The 15,448-nt window shown below is 44.1% G+C and overlaps 1 long non-coding RNA gene across 1 annotated transcript; it reads right to left on the bottom strand.

Moving 5' to 3' along the window:
- Window positions 1-534: 534 nt before the first annotated feature.
- Window positions 535-3,095, bottom strand: LOC141022083 (uncharacterized). The gene is made up of 3 exons (XR_012182945.1): window positions 3,060-3,095; window positions 1,315-1,407; window positions 535-871 (listed from the first exon to the last, which is right to left on the bottom strand). It is a non-coding gene; the product is annotated as an uncharacterized lncRNA (long non-coding RNA).
- Window positions 3,096-15,448: the final 12,353 nt, after the last annotated feature.

The raw sequence follows: 15,448 nt of genomic DNA, 5'->3' as shown, positions 1-15,448 counted from the left end.
GCTGCAGTTCGTTGTGCCGAGACACCATGTGATGATCGGGGTGTGATAAGCTTTACGTTCACATACAATGGGTGCAAGCCAGTTTTGCACACGCAGAATACTCGGGTTAAACTTGACGAGCCTAGCATATGTAGATATGGCCTCGGAACATTGAAGACCAAAAGGTCGAGCGTGACTCATATAGTAGATATGATCAACATAGTGATGTTCAGCATTGAAAACTACTACATCTCACATGATGATTGGACATGCACTACAGGAATCAGCTATTTTGCCGTCTGCCACGGCGGACGGCAAAGGCATCAACGACGGACAGCAAAGGCCTTTGCCGTCAGCCGCGGATGGCAAAAGGCTCCGGCAAAGTAAGGTCCGGCAAAGAGCTACCTTGTCGTCTGCTTCCGGGCGGCTGACGGCAAAGGGCCTTTGCCGTCTGCAGCGGACGGCAAAGAGCCTGCAGTCTTTGCCGTCTGCCAGCAGACGGCAAAGACTGCAGGCTGTTTGCCATCTGCTGGCATATGGCAAAGAGACCAAATAGGCATTAATTCTGTTTCTTCTTATACCCATTCATTTTCACAGAAAATCAAACACACATATATATACATAGTAGCAAGTTTCATCCATACATAGTACCAATATAGCATATCCAACACATGTTACCAATAGTAGCAAGTTTCATCCATACATATACATAGTTTCATCAATATTACACAGTTTCATCCATAGTTAGCAAGTTTCACAAAGTCTAAACAAAAACTAAAGACAAGCACTCCATATCTGAAATTAGAAGAAATGACCTAAAACTAAATATCTATTTTCCTAAAAACTATCTTATTACTAAGATCTTCTCTGGATCTTCTTCTTTTCTTCCAACCTGCATAACAAAAATACTAAGAGTCAACACCAGAAAGTACTAAATTTTGAGAGATATCCAGATCCTGCAACAGTACATTAAGAGCAAATTTTGTCGCTAAATAAGCATTGCAATTATCACAGTACAACAAGCAAACAAACACAAGAGTCATGTCCATAAAGCAAATAGATATACAGGCAAGCATAGGTGCAGAGAAGCACATATAGAGTTAGTAATAAACTTGGATAGATGGTTCAATACAAGCACATTGTAACAGTACCCATAGTAACTTAGATAACTTAACTACTTCTAAGTACTCAGAAGTAAAGCTGATTGTCCCTATTTTCAGTAAGTGATCATGCAAGAAGACAATTTCTTTTTATGGGTCTCAGTACCACTAGAAGGTCTCAGGACACAAGTTGCTCTTGCAGAAAAGATAAACAAACACATGCCACATATATTACCAATTTCATGGAAACAATAATGTTGGTATCTTTTCATATGCAGAGCCCTTTCTTTCTCCTCTTGGCTTAAGCCATAAAATCCACATGAGGCACCTGCAAGTCACTCCACTGTTGTTATGTTGTACAGTTCAACAAACACAATGACATAAGCACATCTTTTTAAAACAGGAAAATAGAGGGCTGAATTGTGGAGAGCAAAAGGGCGGCCTTGAAACTGATTGAACTAAAGGGTAGAGTTAGTATTATCAAGGCCAAAACCAAAAACAATCCCAGTTCTAACAGATGACATACACAACGTACAGACAAAAAAGGGCCATCTAAAATGTCTACTTGTTCTAGTGGCCAACACGTGGTAACAGGCAAAAACATCCACAAAGTCTCTCCTAAACCTCATAGCATTCATTGACAGCTGTCTTGTCAGGTGTGTTCTACTTGTTCATAAAGCATGAATGTCAAGAGCAACATGGATAATGCTGGATACATGGAGAACAGAGTCATATAACATTTCCAGTATCCAAATTTACTGTATTTAAAGCTAAGCTGAACATCTTGTAGGAACAAAAAGAAAAAAAATAGCTGAGTCTGAATCTGATAATAACAAAAATATATCAGCTGGGCAAAATATGGATGCTCAAGGCACGTGTAGATAGAAACTATGGCCAAACTATTTTAAGAGGACTTAAGAGGGCAAATCTTCAAGCACTATACGTATCTAACTCTGCACTAGTTTCCATTATAAACAAATAAAACAGAGTAAAGGGCGGGAAAAGGTTTATTTTTACATCTTGTCAGATGGAGGCATTTACTACGTAATATCCTGAACTTGGTGACATGTACTGGAAACAAGGAATTCATCATCAAATTGTGATATATATTAAATTGAGAAAAGATCAGGAGCCTACTTGTATGTGCATCAATTATATAAGCGGATGAAGTACAAGGATGTCAGCTACTTCTAGTTACGCATATAAAAAATAGTATCATCGATTGCATAAGCAGCTTGGCATTAACCCAGTAACAATCAAGCATGAGTTGTACCAGATTTTGATTTTACCAATAACCGAGAATACATAGTCGGCTTCCCATTTTCCTTCCAAGTAGTCTTTTTCTTCCAAAGGGACTTGTCTTTCATAAAAAAACGTACAAAAATAAAACACGTATATTTATCTGCTGATAACAAGTGGGATCAAACTAAGCATTCCATGGCAACAAGCAGCACCCTCATCTTGTTACAATAGCATGAAAATTCACATGGCATAATTTTCATCAACTTGATTGTGTGGAAATAAATATGATGGCTATTTTCACCACATAACAAATAGAAAGTTTGCACATATTATATAACAGAGAAGCAGTGTAATAGCAGGCCTAGTTAACAAACAATCAACTCTTGCCCAATAGATTTAGTGAGATGAATGAATTACTTTCCATCCATAAACAACAAAAATCAAAGGAACCAACAGGAGCATCTCATGGACATTTACTTATTAAACTAGTAGTTGCTTAACTAAGTAGCAGCTCTCACAAATTCTACACTGCTAGTGCTCACACGGTGAGAGAAGAGAAACAAAATAGCCAGTGATGCTAGTCTATCGATGGCTGTAACCTGCGAGTATCAGGAAACAAAGTGGCCACGTTTTTTGCATCAGGTTCAGTCCAAGAAAATTTGAGAGCCCCTAGAGAATTATCCAAGAGCACGGCAGCAATCATTTGGAAATAAAAGAAAATAGAGCGAGAGGGTCGACCTTCTTGTTCTATGGGAAATCATGGTGGGCAGGGCAAATGACCTCGCTGTCGACCTCGTCCAGCTCGTGGGGCTTGAGCATGGGGTCCTGGTCGTCGCCGTGCATGGATCTGGAGAGGGGGAGAGCTCCTGCTGATCTAAATCAAAGCAAAAATAAGTCTATTGGAATGGGGGACAGAAGGAAGGAGCGAAGGAGAGAGGAATCGATGGGGAGAAGTAGGGAGGGATCCTGTGCGGTGCGTCGTTGTCGCCGGCGAGCTCGAGCTCGGGCCTCCCGCAGGTCACGGTGGCGCGCGCCGAGCCGGGAGAGCCGGGTGTGTGGATGGGTGAAAGGCGGGGGGGTGGCGGCGTTGGGTACCCTTCCGGCTGGAGGAGACGAGGCGCGGTGGCGCGCCGGCCGGAGGAGAGCAGAGGCGCGGTTGCGAAGCTCGGCCCGGAGCTGGTCGGGGTCAGTGAGGACGGCGGCGGCGCGGGAGTGGACGGTGCCGTGGGGGCGGAGGAGGAGCGGCGACCCCAGCGCATCGGCGAGGCGGAGGAGGGCGCCGGCGGGCGGATGTGGGGGCGGAGTAGGGTTTGGTGGGGGGATGCGCTTCTTTCGGCCCATCGGGGGAAAATGAGATCCACTGGTCAGATCCGAAGATAGCCCCCCTCTTTGCCGTCCGCTGGCACTTCTTTGCCGTCCGCTGGCACTTCTTTGCCGTCCGCTGGCAGATGGCAAAGATTCTTTGCCATCTGCCAGCAGACGGCAAAGAAATAACAGATGACAAAGACCTTCTTTGCCGTCTGCTAACTCTTTGCCGTCTGTTGTTTGGTAGCTAATGGCAAAGACCTTCTTTGCCGTCTGCAAGCAGACGGCAAAGAACTGGCAGACGGCAAAATCCCTGATTCCAGTAGTGATGGTTTAGTTGATTTGGATCACGTGATCATTTAGATGACTAGAGGGATTTCTATCTAAGTGGGAGTTCTTAAGTAATATGATTAAGTGAACTTTAATTTATCATGAACTTAGTCTTGATAGTATTTTGCAAATTATGTTGTAGATCAATAGCTCGCGTTATAGCTTCCCTATGTTTTTATATGTGTTCCTAGAGAAAACTAAGTTGAAAGATGATAGTAACAATGATGCGGACTAGGTCCATGATCTGAGCTTTATCCTCATTGCTGCACAGAAGAATTATGTCCTTGATGCACCACGAGGTGACAGACCTATTGCAGGAGCAGACGCAGACGTTATGAACGTTTGGCTAGCTCAATATGATGACTACATGATAGTTTAGTGCACCATGCTTTACGGCTTAGAACCGGGACTTCAAAAACGTTTTGAATGCCACAAAGCATATGAGATGTTCCAAGAGATGAAATTGGTATTTCAGACTCATGCCCGTGTCGAGAGATGAGACCTCCAACAAGTACTTCGCCCAAAAGATGGCGGAGAATTGCACAGCTAGTGAGAATGTACTCAGAATGTCTGGGTACTACAATCGCTTGAATCAAGTGGGAGTTAATCTTCCAGATAAGATAGTGATTGACAGAGTTCTCTAGTCACCATCACCAAGTTACTGTAACTTCGTGATGAACTATAGTATGCAAGGGATGACGAAAACGATTCCCGAGCTCTTCGTGATGCTGAAATCGACGAAGGTAGAATCAAGGGATGACGAAAACAAGTGTTGATGATTGACAAGACCACTAGTTTCAAGAAAAGGGCAAAGGGAAAGAAAGGGAACTTCAAGTAGAATGGCAAGCAAGTTGTCACTCCCGTGAAGAAGCCCAAAGCCTAAAACTGAGTGCTTCTACTTCAAAGGGAATGGTCACTGGAAGCGTAAATGCCCTGAATATTTGGTGGATAAGAAGGATGGAAAAGTGAACAAAGGTATATTTGATATACAGGTTATTGATGTGTACCTTACTAGTGTTCATAGTAGCCCCTCGGTATTTGATACTTGTTCGGTTGCTAAGATTAGTAACTCGAAACATGAGTTACAGAATAAACAGAGACTAGTTGAGGGTGAAGTGACGATGTGTGTTGGAAGTGGTTCCATGATTGATATGAGCATAAATATGATTAGATCACGTTTATTGCGATACGACTATTCATCTAAGACTGAGAATAATTCTCATTCTGTTTACATGAATAAAACCTTCTATGGTCATACACCCAATGTTGATGGTTTATTGAATCTTGATCGTAGTGATACACATATTCATAATATTGATGCCAAAAGATGCAAAGTTGATAATGATAGTGCAACATATTTGTGGCACTGCCGTTTAGGTCATATTGGTGTAAAGCGCATGAGGAAACTCCACGATGATGGGCTTTTGGAATCATTTGATTATGAATCATTTGATACTTGCGAACCGTGCCTTATGGGCAAGATGACTAAAACTCCGTTCTACGGAACAATGGAACAAATGACTTATTGGAAATAATACATACCGATGTATACGGTCCGATGAGTGTTTAGGCTCGTGGCAGGTATCGTTATTTTCTGACCTTCACAGTTGATTTGAGCAGATATTGGTATATCTACTTAATAAAACACAAGTCTAAAACATTTGAAAAGTTCAAAGAATTTCATAGTGAAGTAGAGAATCATTGTAACAAGAAAATAAAGTTTCTACGATCTGATCGTGTAGGTGAATATTTGAGTTACGAGTTTGGCCTTCATTTAAAACAATGTGGAATAGTTTCACAGCTCACGCCACCTGGAACACCACAGCGTAATGGTGTTGTCAGGACCCCAATTCTATGCCACACCGATCTAGCATGTAACACCTCATATCACTTTGCGGCCTCACGCACGGTATTCCCACGGGTGTCGCCTTACCAGGCCAGTGACCGTTTGCGCCTTTTGGCACACGTATATGATAGTGTCACTAGCATCCATATGACAAAGAACCCGGGCTGACATGGCTAGTCGTGAACCCAAAGTGGCGCTAACTTACAGAGACAGGCATACATGACCCAGCAACGAATGTGTTGATCAACAGCGAGTGAATCCCAAGTCGTAGCAAGCTACAAGGACTTAAAGGATCACCGCGTGACATTTTCCCGAAGGGAGAGACACAGGAACGAAGAAGGACACATGCCGGCCAACCTAAGTGTTCCGGAGCAGTAGCAAGCTACCTTGGTGATACGTCTCCAACGTATCTATAATTTTTTATTGTTCCATGCTATTATGTTACCCGTTTTGGATGTTTATGGGCTTTACTGTACACTTTTATATCATTTTTGGGACTAACCTACTAACCGGAGGCCCAGCCTGAATTGCTGTTTTTGTGCCCATTTCAGTGTTCCGAAGAAAAGGAATATCAAACGGAGTCCAAACGGGATGAAACCTTCGGGAGCGATCTTTTTGGAACAAATGTAAACCAGGAGACTTGGAGTGGACGTCAAGAAGTAAACGAGGCAGCCAAGAGGGTACCCGACGCGCCCCCACCCTCATGGGCCCCTCGTGGCTCCACCGACCTACTTCTTTCTCCTATATATATCCACGTACCCCGAGAACAACCAGGGGCACCACGAAAACCTAATTCCACCGCTGCAAACTTCTGTATCCGCAAGATCCAATCTTGGAGCCTTCGTCAGCGCTTCGCCAGAGGGGGAATCGACCACGGAGGGCCTCTACATCATCTCCAAGGCCTCTCCGATGAGTTGTGAGTAGTTTACCACAGACCTTCGGGTCCATAGTTATTAGCTAGATGGCTTCTTCTCTCTCTTTGAATCTCAATACCAAGTTCTCCTCGATCTTCTTGGAGATCTATTCGATGTAACTCTTTTTGCGGTGTGTTTGTCGAGATCCGATGAATTGTGGGTTTATGATCAAGTTTATCTATGAGAAATAATTGAATCTTCTCTGAATTCTTTTATGTGTGATTGGTTATCTTTGCAAGTCTCTTCGAATTATCAGTTTAGTGTGGCCTACTAGATTGATCTTTCTTGCAATGGGAGAAGTGCTTAGCTTTGGGTTCAATCTTGCGGTGTCCTTTCCCAGTGACAGCAGGGGCAGCAAGGCACGTATTGTATTGTTGCGATCGAGGATAAAAAGATGGGGTTTATATCATATTGCTTGATTTTATCCCTCTACATCATGTCATCTTTCTTATGCGTTACTCTGTTCTTATGAACTTAATACTCTAGATGCAGGCAGGAGTAGGTCGCTGTGTGGAGTAATAGTAGTAGATGCAGAATCGTTTCGATCTACTTGTTGCGGACGTGATGCCTATATACATGATCATGCCTAGATAATCTCATAACTATGCACTTTTCTATCAATTGCTCGACATTAATTTGTTCACCCACCGTAATACTTAAGCTATCTTGAGAGAAGCCACTAGTGAAACCTATGGCCTCCGGGTCTATCTTTTATCATATAAGTTTCCAATCTATCTTTTATTTGCAATCTTTAGTTTCCAATCTATATCATAAAAATAGCAAAAAATATTTATCCTATCATATTATCTCTATCAGATCTCACTTTCGCAAGTTTCCGTGAAGGGATTGACAACCCCTTTATCGCGTTGGTTGTGAGGTTCTTGTTTGTTTGTGTAGGTGCATGGGACTTTTGAGGAGCCTCCTACTGGATTGATACCTTGGTTCTCAAAAACTGAGGGAAATACTTACGCTACTTTGCGGCATCACCCTTTCCTCTTCGAGGGAAAACCAACGCAATGCTCAAGAGGTAGCACATGGCTCAGTGGAAGCACTAGGAGACATTTCCCGGTAAGAGAGGCTACCAAGGATAAACAACTAGATAGTCAGATCCCACACATATCAAGCATTTCAAACATACACACAATATGCTCGATATGTGCAAATACAACATGTCATCACAACAAAACTCTATAACTCAAGTACTTTATTTAAAGGCTCCAGGGAGCCATACATATCATTCATACAGATAGGGGTCACACGACCCAGCATTCAAGTCATACAAGCATACAAGCCAGAAGCGGAAGCAACATGTCTGGGTACAGACATCTAGAAATTAAAAAGGCTTGAGGAAGCCTATCTATCCTACAAGGGTCCACCATGTGCTCAGGATCACCAGCTGGGCCTCAGGCTACTCGTCGACATCAAGGTCTATGTAAAACCCATCAAAAGGATTTGCAACATCTTCTGCAATTGTAATTACGCAAACTTGAGTACAAAGGTACTCAGCAAGACTTACATCCGATCCTACATACATGCACATTATCAATAAAGGGATGGTGGGGTTATTGCAGCAAGCCAGCTTTGACTCTTGGCTAAACTATCTTACGAGACTCCAACTTCTAATTGTTTTGCGCACTCGAGTCCACTACACACCACAACAATACACTACCGAGGATCCACTTCCGTCATCCTACGGAAGGGCCATTCACGGCACTCACACTTATCTTGAGGCTTTTAGTAGTTTCCATTTACTTGTCTATGAACTATATAGGCAACCAAGTAGTCCTTTACCGCGAACGCGGCTATTCGAATAGATGATGTTAACCTTGCAGGGGTGTACCTCTTCACACACGCTTCCACCACTTATCGCCGTTTACACGACATGTACTTGGCAACCTTCAAGCGGAAGCCCAACGAGGGTGTCGGCCACGGCCTGCCTAAACACTCACATCTCTAGTCCAGGTTTATCGCCTATCCAGGTTCCATCCGCAGGGAGTCCGGCCGAGGTTTCCACATACGGCCCCAAACGATGTGTACCCGGCCACGTACCTACCGCATCACAGCCCACCCTGAGGGTCAGCGCTGCCCACAGCCTCCAGTATACTACAAACACTAGAAACTACTTGCAACTCCTGGACAGAGGACTAGGGCAGTTAAGAAGCCGAGAGGGTCCATTGGTTTCGGGCCCAATGCATGGTAGTAGCTGAATCTTAAATCACATATACAGATCTCAGTTCTTAGGGACGGTTCCAATGAAACAACCCACCATGTACTCCTACATGGCCTCTCATCGATACCTTTACCAAATCATGTTCAACACATCACTCTCACTCTAGCCCATCACCCAGAAGAACCAGACCTGACACGACTCTAAGCATAGCAGGCATAGCAAGGTAGGAAACACATACATGGCTCAATCAACTCACACACACTAGTGGGTTTCATCTAGTTACTGTGGCAATGACAGGTCATGCAGAGGAAATGGGTTCAACTACCTTAGCGCAGAGCAGTTTGAAACGCGGTTGTCTTAAATGCAGTAAATGAGAGCAGGAGCAAGAACATGGGATTTTACCGAAATGACCAATTGGGTGGTTGCTTGCCTGGCAGGTCTGCAGTCTGATACTGTCCTTCGATCGGGTACTTACGATATTCCTCCGGGGTAGAACCTACCGCAGAGAGCACGGATAATACAATCAATACCAAAAAATATGCAACAATATGATGTATGCATGTGACATGGTAAAATGAGTGTGTTGGGATAATGCAACTGTAACCAGATGGGTTTGAGCTATTTTGAACCAAAGATTCAAAGTCCAAACTCATTTAAGATCTTAAATAGTGCTTTATCATGTTTTGCACTAAACAGCAAGTTAACTTTTTTAAACATGCATGAAACCAGTACAAATGGATAGACTAGATTTTTCTGATCATTTTTCATATATAACACTTTGCATTTGGAGTTACAGATTAATTTCTATGAATTTTTGAAGTTAGCACTATTTTCTGAAATTTCCTGAATAAGAATAAAAACAGAAAATGTATTACTACGTCAGCATTGCGTCAGCAAGTCAAGTGGGCGGTCCAGGTCAAACCTAACCAGTGGGGCCCACTGGTCAATGTCACTGTTAGTTAACTACCTTAGTTAGGATTAGTTTAACCCTAATCTAGGTTTGACTAAAGGGCAGGGCCCACATGTCAGTGACCAAGGGGGGTCAAATCCCTAGTCAAACTGGGCTGACTCGTCGGCGTTTAGCCGCTGGCGATGTCCAGACGCGGCGGAGGGTGCGGGTTTCGCCCTCCGGCGACCAAATGGACGGCGGAGGCCACCTATGTGCAGCTGGGAGCAAGCCGCGTCGAGGGGTGGTGGTGGTTGAGCTCAAGGTCGCCGGAAACGACACCGGCGATGAGCTTTGCGACTGCCGGAGTTCGGGCGAGGCCGAACTCGTTGTTGCTGTGGTCCTGGAGGCACGAGGCCAGCTCCTACGTGGCCTACAGGGTGCGGTGAGCTTGTTGGGCACGGTGGTGTGGCCGTTGGGTGGCCGGAGCTAAGTCGGCGACGAGCTCAGGCGGCGGCGCATGCGGTGGTGCTTGTTGCAGCCGCTGCAGAGGACGACAGCAAGAACGGAGAGGATGGGGAGAGGCAGGAGCTCACGGTGATCTCAGCGAGCTAGGTGGCGAGGTCGGGGACGAGCTGGAGCAAGCGTGACGGCGAAGGGGATCTCCGGCGACGGCGAGGTCGGGCGAGGCTGTTGTTGTGGCTCCGGGGCAAACGAGCACTCGGGGCTCGGTCTGCTCGATGAAGAGGAGGGCGGCGAAGCTCCTGGACACGGCGAGGCGGCGTGGAGACGACGGTGGTGCGGCTGCGGCTGTGTCGGCCATGGTGGGAGAGGGCGAGGGAGAGGCGCTGGGGGGAGAATGAGGTGTCCAGGGGGTCGGGGCGACGAAGTGGAGGTCATCCAGGCGTCCAGCAGCACGGGCGGCAAGCAGCTGGCGCCGTGGCGAGCTCGCGCGTGCCGACGTCACCACCCTGCCTGCCTGGTAGGGAAGAAGCAGCTGGCTGGCGCGGGCCAGCATAGTGTTGGGCCGCCAGGTGGGCCGGCTGGTGGGTTTGGCCAGGTAAGTTTGTTTCCCTTTTTATTTTGTTTTTCTTTTCTTTCTGTAGGTTTTTGGCTTTTCTAAAAATGCCTAAGCACTTTCAAAAATCATTAGACTACTCATGCCCACTATATAGGACATGTCCAATAGTAAACATTTTGGTTTATGATTATTTGGACATTTAAAATATTTTATAGCATTAAAATGTCCAAATGCAAATAGCATATGATTTAATCCAGTGACCTTATGATGTCCTAGAAAATTATGCACCATTTTTGTCAGAGGTTTTAGACCAAGGCAAAGATGATGAACATTTTAGAAGGGTATTTCAGGTTCATTGAAAAAGATTTTAGTAAACCCTAGTTGGATTAAGGGGGTGTTGGGGGTTCTGTCATCCCCATTTCCAAGTTTCTGATAAAAGTAAACATGATGCAATCACTCTAATGCATGAACTAGCTAGGGTGTGACAACTCACCCCCACTCAGAAAAATCTCGTCCCGAGATTTAGGATCCTTCGGGAAGAAGGTGGGGTACTCAAGTCGAAGACAATCCTCCCTTTCCCAAGTGGCTTCTTTCTCGGAATGGTGTGACCATTGAACCTTGAGAAACTTGATGTTATGGCGTCGAGTGGTACGCTCGGCTTGATCAAGGATGCGAACGGGATATTCCTTATATGTGAGATTATCTTGGAGATCAAGCGTTTCATGGTCCACTCCACGGATAGAATCCGAGAAGCAACGCCTGAGTTGAGAAACATGGAAGACATCGTGGACTCTGGAGAGGTGCGTAGGTAGTTCCAATTGGTAGGCAATTTCTCCTCATTTGGCAAGAATGCGAAAGGGTCCAATGTAGCGAGGAGCCAATTTGCCTTGGATACCAAAGCGATGGGTTCCCTTCAGAGGAGTAACCCGAAGGTAGGCCTTCTCGTCAACTTCGAAAGTCATAGCCTTATGTTTACGATCATATTGGCTCTTTTGACGAGATTGGGCTGTTTTCAACTTCTCACGAACAATGCGAACTTGATCTTCTGCTTCTTGGATCATACCCGGGCCAAAGAATTGTCTTTCCCCGATTTCTGACCAGTTAAGAGGCGTTCGACACCTTCGTCCATAGAGAACTTCAAAAGGAGCTTTGCCCAAGCTAGATTGATAGCTATTGTTATAAGCAAATTCGGCAAATGGAAGGCATTTCTCCCAATCCATTCCGAATGAGATAACAGAAGCTCGGAGCATATCTTCCAGAATTTGATTGACGCGTTCTACTTGACCACTTGATTGAGGGTGGAAGGCGGTGCTAAAGGAGAGACGAGTTCCCATAGAATTTTGGAAACTTTCCCAAAATCGAGAGGTGAAGAGACTTCCACGATCCGAGTTAATTTCCAATGGAACACCATGGAGAGACACTATTCGGGAGATATACAAGTCTGCTAGATGACTAGCGGTTATACTCTCACGAACAGGCAGGAAATGGGATACTTTGGAAACACGATCGATGACAACGAAGATAGCATTATTCCCTCTCTTGGTCCTGGGAAAACCGGTGATGAAATCCATACCAATTTTATCCCATTTCCATTCAGGAATAGCTAAAGGTTGAAGGGTGCCAGCAGGCCGTTGATGATCTGCTTTAACATGACGACAAACGTCACAATTAGCAATATACTGAGCAATTTCTCTCTTCATCCTAGTCCACCAAAACCTCTGGCGCATGTCCTGATACATCTTAGTACTACCGAGATGAATGGTGAGACGAGATTCCTGAGCTTCCTTAAGGATCAATCGCCTCAGGTTTTCGTACCTTGGGAACGACTAAGCGGTTTCCGAAGTATACGACTCCTTGATCATCAATGGAGAAACAATCCGCGACTCCTTTTTTAATGTTTCTCTTGATACGGGAGATTCCCGTATCTACCTTCTGAGCTTTGATGATATGATCAGTAAGGGTAGGTTTTGATACGTCTCCGTCGTATCTATAATTTTTCATTGTTCCATGCCAATATTCTACAACTTTCATATACTTTTGGCAACTTTTTATATTATTTTTGGGACTAACATATTGATCGAGTGCCCAGTGCCAGTTCCTGTTTGTTGCATGTTTTATGTTTCGCAGAAACCCCATATCAAACGGAGTCCAAACGGGATAAAAACGGACGGAGATCATTTTTGGAATATTTATGATTTTTGGGAAGAAGAATCAACGCGAGACGGTGCCCGAGGGGGCCACGAGGCAGGGGGCGCGCCCCAGGGGGGCAGGCGCGCCTCTAACCCTCGTGGGCACCCCGTAAGGCGGTTGACGCTCTTCTTTTTCCGCAAGAAAGCTAATTTTCAGTCCAATCGGAGTTACAGACCTCCGGATATAAAAGAAACGGTGAAGGGGCAGAATCAGGGAACGCAGAAACAGAGAGAGAGACAGAGAGACATATCCAATCTCGGAGGGGCTTTCGCCCCTCCCAAGCCATGGAGGCCATGGACCAGAGGGGAAACCCTTCTCCCATCTAGGGAGAAGGTCAAGGAAGAAGAAGAAGAAGGGGGCTCTCTCCCCTTGCTTCCGGTGGCGCCGGAACGCCGCCGGGGGCCATCATCATCACCGCGATCTACACCAACACCTCCGCCATCTTCACCAACATCTCCATCACCTTCCCCCATCTATATTCAGCGGTCCACTCTCCCGCAACCTGCTGTACCCTCTACTTGAACATGGTGCTTTATGCTTCATATTATTACCCAATGATGTGTTGCCATCCTATGATGTCTGAGTAGATTTTCGTTGTCCTATCGGTGATTGGTGAATTGCTATGAATTGTTCTTTTATGACATGCCGATGCATAGGAAGAGAGTTAGACTTCGTTTTTGCTTGATATATGTTACTTTGTGATCACTACTAAATTACAAATCATTGTTAATTAAAATTGGCTTTGATATACCTTGGGATCCGGGTGGATCCATTACTTGAGCACTATATGCCTAGCTTAATTGGTTTAAAGAAAGCGCTGCCAGGGAGACAACCCAGAAGTTTTAGAGAGTCATTTATTTCTGTTGAGTGCTTTTATATAGTCTAAAAACAAAAAAATAAAGAGGGGAACCGAAAACTTTTCAAAAAGGAAAGTGAAAGTGAGAAAGACAAGCATTGTTGAAGTGGGGGAGCTCCTTGAACTTTGTTCATGCTCACGGAAACTTTGTGAATCTTAATTACAGAAACTTTTCAACAAAAATAATTATCCCCTTTGTACAATTCCATTGTACTACAAAAATAATGTGCTAAGGTTTGCCTTTAGGATGTTTACAATGCTTGTTGGTTTGTGCGGTGCAGGACAGAAACTTTGGCTGTAGAGCGTGATTTTACAAATTTTTTACTAGAACGCCAAACGGTTCTGAAACTTTTTGCACTGTCTTGCTGTACAAATTGTTTATTTTTCCTAATTTTGGTAGAACTTTTGGGGTACCAGAAGTATGGTGAATGTTCAGATTGCTACAGACTGTTCTGTTTTTGACAGATTCTGTTTTTGATGCATAGTTTGGTTGTTTTGATGAAACTATCAATTTCTATCAGTTGATTAAGCCATGGAAAAGTTATATTACAGTAGACACAATACAAAAACAAAATATGAATTGGTTTGCAACAGTACTTAGAGTAGTGATTTGCTTTATTATACTAACGGATCTTGCCAAGTTTTCTATTGAAGTTTTGTGTGGATGAAGTGTTTGATCAAGGAGGTCTCGATATGAGGAAAAGGAGGAGAGGCAAGAGCTCAATCTTGGGGATGCCCAAGGCACCCCAAGTAAATATTCAAGGATACTCAGGCGTCTAAGCTTGGGGATGCCCCGGAAGGCATCCCCTCTTTCTTCAACAAGTATCGATATGTTTTCGGATTCGTTTCGTTCATGCGATATGTGCAAGTCTTGGAGAGTCTTTTGCATTTAGCTTTAACTTTTCTTTTATGCACCATGCTGGTATGATATAGTCCTTGGTTGATTTATAGAATGCTCATTGCACCTCACTTAAATCTTTTGATTATGGCTTTATAGAATGCTTCATGTGCTTCACTTATATCATTTGAAGTTTGGATTGCCTATTTCTCTTCACATAGAAAACCACCATTTGTAGAATGCTCTTTTGCTTCACTTATATTTGTTAGAGCATGGGCATATCTTTTGTAGAAAGAATTAAACTCTCTTGCTTCACTTACATCTATTTAGAGAGAGGACAGGAATTGGTCATTCACATGGTTAGTCATAAAATCCTACATAAAACTTGTAGATCACTGAATATGATATGTTTGATTCCTTGCAATAGTTTTGCGATATAAAGATGGTGATATTAGAGTCATGCTAGTGGGTAGTTGTGGATTGTAGAAATACTTGTGTCGAAGTTTGTGATTCTCGTAGCATGCACGTATGGTGAACCGTTGTGTAACAAAGTTGGAGCATGATGTATTTATTAATTGTCTTCCTTATGAGTGGCGGTCGAGGACGAGCGATGGTATTTTCCTACCAATCTATCCCCCTAGGAGCATGCGCGTAGTACTTTGTTTCGATGACTAATATATTTTTGCAATAAGTATGTGAGTTCTTTATGACTAATGTTGAGTCCATGGATTATACGCACTCTCACTCTTCCATCATTGCTAGCCTCTTCGG

Source organism: Aegilops tauschii, chromosome 1 (assembly GCF_002575655.3).
Source record: "Aegilops tauschii subsp. strangulata cultivar AL8/78 chromosome 1, Aet v6.0, whole genome shotgun sequence".
In the NCBI taxonomy this organism is placed as follows: Eukaryota; Viridiplantae; Streptophyta; class Magnoliopsida; order Poales; family Poaceae; genus Aegilops; species Aegilops tauschii.
This window is presented reverse-complemented; position numbering and strand designations above follow the sequence as displayed.